An 8366-nucleotide genomic window follows, 5' to 3' on the forward strand; every position below is an offset into this window, starting at 1 on the left:
CCTAATTACCGGATTCTAGTCATGATTTTCCTCATGTGGTTCCTCATGTAAAATGAATAATAATACAACAACAAAAAGATAATACTAATAGTATACTTAAAGGAAAACTCCACCCAAAAACTATCTTTTGGTATTTGTTTAATTAGTCCATTGTTGACATAGTGCCAAAATGTTTTGCTTGTCAGCAATCATGTTTTCAAGATATGTAACTTTCAAAATACAGAAATCCTCCCTGTATGATGCATTTTGGGTCATATGATGCTGTGTTTCATAAAATCATCATGTATGATACATTTAGCATCAAATGGTGCAAAATGCCTCATACGGGGATGAGTTCTGTAAAGTTACATATCTTGAAAACTTGATTGCTAACAAGCAAAACATTTTGGGTCTATGTCAACAATGGACTACTGAAACAAATACCAAAAGATCATTTTTGGGTGGAATTTCACTTTAAAAGTAATGATGGGAAGATTCAGTAGAATTCAAATTTCTCACACTACTCTCCTCATCACCCCACCATCTTAAGAGCTTACCCAATGCAAAGGGTTTCTGAACTCTGCTTATTTGGTGGCACTGATTATACGTCATTAAAAGGCCCGTGCAGGTAGAGAGTTAGCTGTTAAATGGATTTCTGCTGGCAGTGTTTGTTTACTTGTGTGTGTGCCTGGTGGTTCCTGGTCGGTGGGTGATGAGTAACAGAAACAGATGGTGGGCATCAGCAGCCTGTCCAGCCGGGAGCAGATTAGCCTCCCCTGTCTAACCCAGCCCATTCCCACTGGGCCCCAGAGGACTGCCTGCCTTGACTGCCTGTGTACCCTCTGTGGCAGGACTCCAGTGTTGATGGAGGGGGACCACTGGCTTATCTAGTCCCCCCCCCCCCCCCCTCATCTGTGGGACAAACGGACTCAGGGGCTCCCAGAGAGATAGCGTGGAGTAGGTGGGAGGAGGGAGACCTGCTTTGCATGTCTGAGCAGCCTTTTCCAAGCAAACTAGATTGTTTTAAGAAGGCATTATGTTTATTTTTCTTGATCGTTGTTGTGGTGCTACTGTGTTTCTGTTTTTTTAATTCTGTGATATAGCCTACAGTAAGTAAGTCGGTTGGTCGAATATCACTGGAGGCTTATGAGAGGAGAACCGCTCATAGTTATGGCTGTAACGGAGGAAATGAAATGGCATCAAGCATCAAATACGTATTTGATAACATTCCACTGATTTCGCTCCAATCATTACCAAGGGCCCGTTCTCCCCAATTAAGGTGCCACCAACCTCCTGTGGTGAAATTCCAGTTGAAGAGCCATTGTGGTTTCCTACTGGCTTGAAACCATGATATGACCTGAGTCGACTGTGCATTTATTGCCTCCTGTTTGTGATGTGATTCATAACCAAGGTGATTTTGTTTTGCATGATGAGTCTCCTGTCCTGCTTGGTTTCCCCCTCCTGTGTGTGCCACCACAATAGGAACTAGTCTGTAATCTCCTGTTCAGCGGCGTGAAAATGGCTGCCGTTCCACAAATTTCCATACAGTCATATCCAATGTGCACTGGACAGGAAGTGTGTTTCAAACAGGATTAGGTTAAAGTTCAGCCAGATGCATTATTGGGGCCGCCAGAGGGGGGAAACAGAGTGGGCAGTGGGTTAGCGTTCAGGGGCATGTTTATTTTACAAACAGGAGCAGATTGGTACGGAGCCGAGCTCCGCCAACTATATGGGAAGGATGTCCTCTGTGTTGGAAGGCACTCAACAAACCATTGTGCTCTCTGAGCAGGTATGGGACCACATAGCCTCACACTAACACACTGACACTATTTTAGTCACTTCTAATTATCTGAGACATTAGGCTATGATATTGTTTCCACTCCCACTTCAAAGCAAGGATGCAGTACTGTATGAGAAACAGTCCCCCCCCCCCACCCCAACACATCATTTTGGACGCATGCAGATCCTGTCCAGAGCGTAGTTTGTAGCAAAAACAGGAAGAGTATTGCAATCCCCACCACTGACCCCCCAACCCCAGCACTAGCCGCAGCACCAGGCTAATGAATTATGCTTGTAAGATGTTTTTTGTGTAGTTCATCTCCTGAAGATCACTTCTTGACATTTTTTGGTTTTCTGTGTGAGATGTGATAGATCTTCCAGTAGCTTCTCTTTGATACCTCTTGACTATCAACACACCCCTCTACCCTGGACTGGTGGATCCATCTCCCCTGGAATCAGACTTCACCTTCATTTCTGAACTCTCTGGGCCCCAAACCCTAAGAAAACAATTTAAGCTTGAAGTTCATGTAGAAGTGTATTATATGTAATGCCTGTTCCATTTTGCATCAGAGGATTTCAACACATGTTACTAGGATGATTCATCAGCAGTGCATCAGTATTAACCCTCTTACCAGGCAGTGTGATGCAACCCGTCTTGGCTGGGTGATGTAGTATGATGTCTCAGACAGGGTAGGGTGATTCCAGCCAGCTAACCAGATGATTCTATTTAACTGTGCCAGGTCATAATAATGCTGCTGTGCAATAATGTTCTGAGATGAGTCCATGCTTAGATATTCGTAATCTAGTAGCACCTGTTGGGGGTTACCCTGGGGGTCAGGTGTGGGTTCACAATGCTTGTGGAAGTCCTATTCGTAATAAAACGATGGTTTTAGATCTCTTGGAGGCTATGATGCTGCCTTCTGCTTTGGCTATTGTGAAGGTTGCTGCTCACACTGGGGGGAAAGATTTTGTGAATATAAGTAACGACATGGCAGATGAGGCTGCTAAATTGGCTGCCTCAAAGTGTCATAGCCACTCCATGTTCTTCTCTGCTACTGTTGGGAAAGACACTGATGATTTGGCATCTAAACAGGCTTTGGATGTTGGTTCTCATTTGGTATGGCAACAGCGGGGTTGTAAACTTGACCCTGTTTCTAAAATTTGGAGACAGACTCTGTCTGGCAGACCGTGTCTACCAGCTTGTCTTATCGCCTCTGTTTGCCAAGCGGCCCATGGTATGGCCCATTTGTCAAGGGGAGATATGATAGAGGCAATTTCTTTGGATTGGTTTTGTCCAAATTTGACTCAGCATGTGAAACAGTTTCTGTTTCGATGTGCTACGTGCATGCAATTTAACATTGCCAAAGTAACACCTCTGAAACCAGGTAATTTCCCTACGCCAAGAGGACCATTTGTTCATCTTGCCATGGATTTTATAGATCTTGCAGAAAGACAAGAAAGGAAAAGGTACTGTTTAGTTCTTATTGACAGGTTCACCAGGTGGGTGGAGGCACACACGGTGATGCTAAGACAGTAGCAAAGCTACTAGTGAGGGAGATAATACATAGATTTGGTGTTCCTGAGGTTTTATCTGCAGACAATGGTACCCACTTCACTGGTGATGTAGTGAAGCAGGTAGCCATAATGATGGGAGTGGACCAGAAGTTTGTGTCCATCTACCACCCCCAGAGTAATGGGGTTACCGAGAGAGCTAACCAATCCATTAAATAAGGGTTAGCTAAGGCATGCCACTCCACCAAGAAATCTTGGGTGGATTGTTTACCACTGGTGTTAATGAAAATGTGCAGTAGTGTTAATAAAGGCCTGGGGTGTACACCACATGAAATGTTGACAGGAAGACCCGTGAATGTTCCCGCACACAGACCCATGACTGTTAGACAAATAGACCTCACTCTAGCTGAAGTAGAACACTTGGAGTACATGAAAGAGCTAACTACTATTGTCAGATCTCTCACACTAGGAAAGCTCAGGAGGAGGTACCAGGTGAGGACCCCGACTACCTGCCTGTGGAGGTTGGAGACTGGGTCAAAATCCGGGTCCACAAGAGAAAATGGAACCAGCCAAGATGGATGGGGCCATTCAAGGTAATTATGGCAACACTAACGGTGGTCAGAGTTCAGGAACGGTCAGGCTGGCACCACCTGTCCCACTGCCAGAAGGTGTTCAGCCCACAGGAGATGAAGGAGCCAGACACAGCCTGAAACAAGAGGCAGAAGCAGATGTGAGTTGAGACCAAAGACTTGAAAAATGATGAAATGATGAAAGACCAAAGCCCTGAAGAACCAACTGTTTTACATGATCAGCAAGGTTATGTTGTAAATAAACAAACCATTAGGGGTATAAGAGAGAGAAGACGACAGCATGTGGTCGTTGGTGGTTGATTGTGTTGGCTCTATCCACACTACTTGTTTGTGTGGGTGAAGCCGGCCCTGTCAACACGATGGTAAAGTTTGTTCTAGACTTAGGTAGAAAAGTGTCCCCAAACGGGACTGCGGTGTTAATTTTGTCTAAACCCAAATCCAAATACTCTCAGCCCTAGTGACGATGATGTTATGACCAGGATGGGTAAATGGTTCACTGGGAAATTTGGAAAGGTTATGGGCCAGATTTGAATGGGAATCTTATCATTTGTAGTTCCTGTGTTGATAGGCTTTTGCTGTGTTTTGATTTTTTTACATACACTAAGTTGACTGTGCCTTTAAACAGCTTGGAAAATTCCAGAAAATTATGTCATGGCTTTAGAAGCTTCTGATAGGCTAATTGACATCATTTGAGTCAATTGGAGGTGTACCTGTGGATGTATTTCAAGGCCTACCGTCAAACTCAGTGCCTTTTTGCTTCACATCATTGGAAAATCAAAAGAAATCAGCCAAGACCTTAGAAAAAAAATTGTAGACCTCCACAAGTCTGGTTCATCGTTGGGAGCAATTTCCAAATGCCTAAAGGTACCTCTTTCTTCTGTACAAACAATAGTACGCAAGTATAAACATCATGGGACCACGCAGCCGTCATACCACTCAGGAAGGAGACGCGTTCTGTCTCCTAGAGATGAACGTACTTTGGTGCGAAAAATGCAAATCAATCCCAGAACAACAGCAAAGGACCTTGTGAAGATGCTGGAGGAAACAGGCACAAGTATCTATATCCACAGTAAAACGAGTCCTGTATCGACATAACCTGAAAGGCTGCTCAGCAAGGAAGAAGCCACTGCTCCAAAACCGCCATAAAAAAGCCAGACTACAGTTTGCAACTGCACATGGGGACAAAGATTGTACGTTTGGAGAAATGTCCTCTGGAATGATGAAACAAATATATAACTGTTTGTCCATAATGACCATCGTTATGTTTGGAGGAAAAAGTTGGAGGCTTGTAAGCCAAAGAACACTATCCCAACCGTGAAGCAAGGGAGTGGCAGCATCATGTTGTGGGGGTGCATTGCTGCAGGAGGGACTGGTGCACTTCACAATATAGATGGCATCATGAGGCAGGAAAATTATGTGGATATATTGAAGCAACATCTCAAGACATCAGTCAGGAAGTTCAAGTTTGGTCGCAAATGGGTCTTCCAAATGGACAATGACCCCAAGCATACTTCCAAAGTTGTGGCAAAATGGCTTAAGGACAACAAAGTCAAGGTATTGGAGTGGCAATCACAAAGCCCTGACCTCAATCCTATTGAACATTTGTGGGCAGAACTGAAAAATTGTGAGCAAGGAGGCCTATAAACCTGACTCAGTTACACCAGCTCTGTCAGGAAGAATGGGCCAAAATTCACCCAACTTATTGTGGGAAGCTTGTGGAAGGCTACCCGAAACGTTTGACCCAAGTTAAACAATTTAATGGCAATGCTACCAAATACTAATTGAGTGTATGTAAACTTCTGACCCACTGGGAATATGATGAAAGAAATAAAAGCTGAAATAAATAATTCTCTCTACTAATATTCTGACATTTCACATTCTTACAATACAGTAGTGATCCTAACTGACCTAAACCAGGGAATTTTTACTAGGATTAAATTTCAGGAATTGTGAAAAACTGAGTTTAAATGTTTTTGGCTAAGGTGTATGTAAACTTCCGACTTCAACTGTATATGTGATAACCTTTGTATGCTTGCAATGCGCAATGATGGAAAAGTACTGGGTAAATGGAGATGTACTGCTTTAGTTCTCAGGCTGAGAATTGTCTGCACCTGCTGATAGTCACACAGCCTCAAGGCCGAGTGAGAAACCAGTCTAGAATTTTTTTTCTCGTCTTTGATACTTTGTATCTAATCCAATGCAACAATGTTAAGGTATGATTGACGGTAGGTTGTCTACACCAGCTAGTATAAAGAGTGTTGTCTCCTGTTTCGCCACACAGATCTTTGTTATAGACTACTGAGGTATTCTGTATGTGAATCTCTGTCTGCAATTGCATTTTATTACTAAAGCGTTTTATACCAAGGTTCCTGTGTCGGTGTCATCTATCTGGAAGACTGATTGTTAAAGGAAACTTACATCACCCCATGCAAAGGACTACCCAACACACCATTACCAAATACTCTCTCCGACATCTTCAGTCACAGACAGTCAGAATTTGGATGCCTGGTGCCTGGACGTGGGGTAGTATTGTCTTAGGAGTGCTGGGAAAAGCACACCCTGGGAGAGGCTGTAGTGTAGCCGTCACGGTGAGGAGATGTGGAGTAATGGGGCTGGAGTCTCCGGGGTAGTCTCTGGCTTCTCTTAAATCAGACAGCCGAGAGGCATGTACTAGAAAGGGGTTACAGTACACACACACACACACACACACACACACACACACACACACACACACACACACACACACACACACACACACACACACACACACACACACGCACACATATATATAGAAGATACTGAGTACAACCACCCCCCACCTTCACCCATCCATGGACTACTCTGGACTCAGCACTCCGCCAGCATGCCGTTATGGGGACCAGATGGGAAACCTGAGCATTAGAGAGTACTCTCACTCTGCAGAACCGGACCCATAAAAATAACAGCGGTTTTGATGTTCAACAGTGTTGATGGGGCCCCCCTCTTAAAAAATCTGGAGTACAGTAGTGGAGAGAAATGTTGCACACTGGAGCGGGCTGGAGTGAACACAAAGCCGGTTTGTTTCCCATGAAACAAACCGGCCATGTAAGCCAAGAGGCTGTGAGAGCGGGTCATATATCATGTATCAGCTTTACAGTGGTGTTGTGTCTTAAGAGTAGCGTAGACAAAGGCCTTACGTCTCCACACTGGACTATGATTGAGGAGGACCAGGGCTGAGCACAGGGACTTGTTAACACTAGTGTTACGGAACACTGGAGGCTGAGTGAAAATGATGGCCCAGAGGTTTTATCCCAGCTCCCGGCCTCGGTAGGACTCAGTATTGTTGATTTATTTTGGATTAGCGTTGTTACAGAATGTGTTTTTTGATCAAAAATGTTCATGCCCTCACACATATTTTGTTTTACTAAGGGGGGTGTTATACTAAGACTTCTCTGAATGGGTTCAGCTGCAGGGGATATTCATACAGTAGATATAGAGATTCTGGGAACAATCTTCCATTCTCATCCATTACATTCTCAGAGACAGGTGTTTGTCTCAGGCTGAAGCATCACCCCAAGGGATTTAGTTAGGTTACTACATTACTACTTGTCTAGCGATGGTTAGAGGAAGTACTGGGGTTAGGGTTGGGGAGCAGCTGTACATAACCATACTCCTAACTAAGTTAAGCATCATCATCTTGTTTTTTTCAGGGTTGACAGATAATTGCAGTAGATGTTTCATTGCAATTGTATGGACCACAAGATCAAACGTGTAACTGTATTTGCTGTTGTATTTTGGGAAGAATAATAGCCAGAATATTCATGTAATTGAGTACATGAATGAATGTCCTCCTTTGAGGAGGGGATAATGACTAAACTCTGATTGGAGTCAATGAAGCCCTAGTGTTTCCTGAACACATCTGGACGGAGTTTAGGCTAGGGTAAGTGTTTGGTTCGGCTGCTGCATATTTGTGTATTACTTAGATAATCATTATTAATCTCATTGAGGCCCCTTTATCATTGTGATTGCCTGGGGGTGTGTTGTCATCTAGACTCTGTGATTGTGATTTGAGGCTGTGATTTGCCCCATGTCTCATCATGCACAGCCATTAATAGTTGTATATTCATGAACACTGCAGATGAGAAAGTCTAATCACAGAAACAGGATCATAGACAAATGAGTCATCAGGAGCCCATACTGCCACATTCAATCAAACTGTTTTATTTGGCTTCTCCTTTTCATATGCTTTTTTTAAGATGAAAAAGGTGTCAACAAAATTGTTTTGCAATTTTAAGTTAAAATCAGATGTGGATTTTAGTGCATACCGGTATGGCCCATTTCTAGCATGGTTTACAGTATAGAGTACTGTATGGGGATGTTATATGAGGAGACTGGGCTATAGGGTGGGTCGGGGTGTGAGGGGCCGGGCGGCCCTGAGAAAGCACAGGAGTGCTGTGGTGGCATGCAGGCCGCGCCGGTGGAGGAGAGTAGTAAGGAAGGGAGAATGGCAGCGCTGCCAGCAATAAC

Source organism: Salvelinus alpinus, chromosome 5 (assembly GCF_045679555.1).
Source record: "Salvelinus alpinus chromosome 5, SLU_Salpinus.1, whole genome shotgun sequence".
Taxonomy (NCBI): Eukaryota; Metazoa; Chordata; class Actinopteri; order Salmoniformes; family Salmonidae; genus Salvelinus; species Salvelinus alpinus.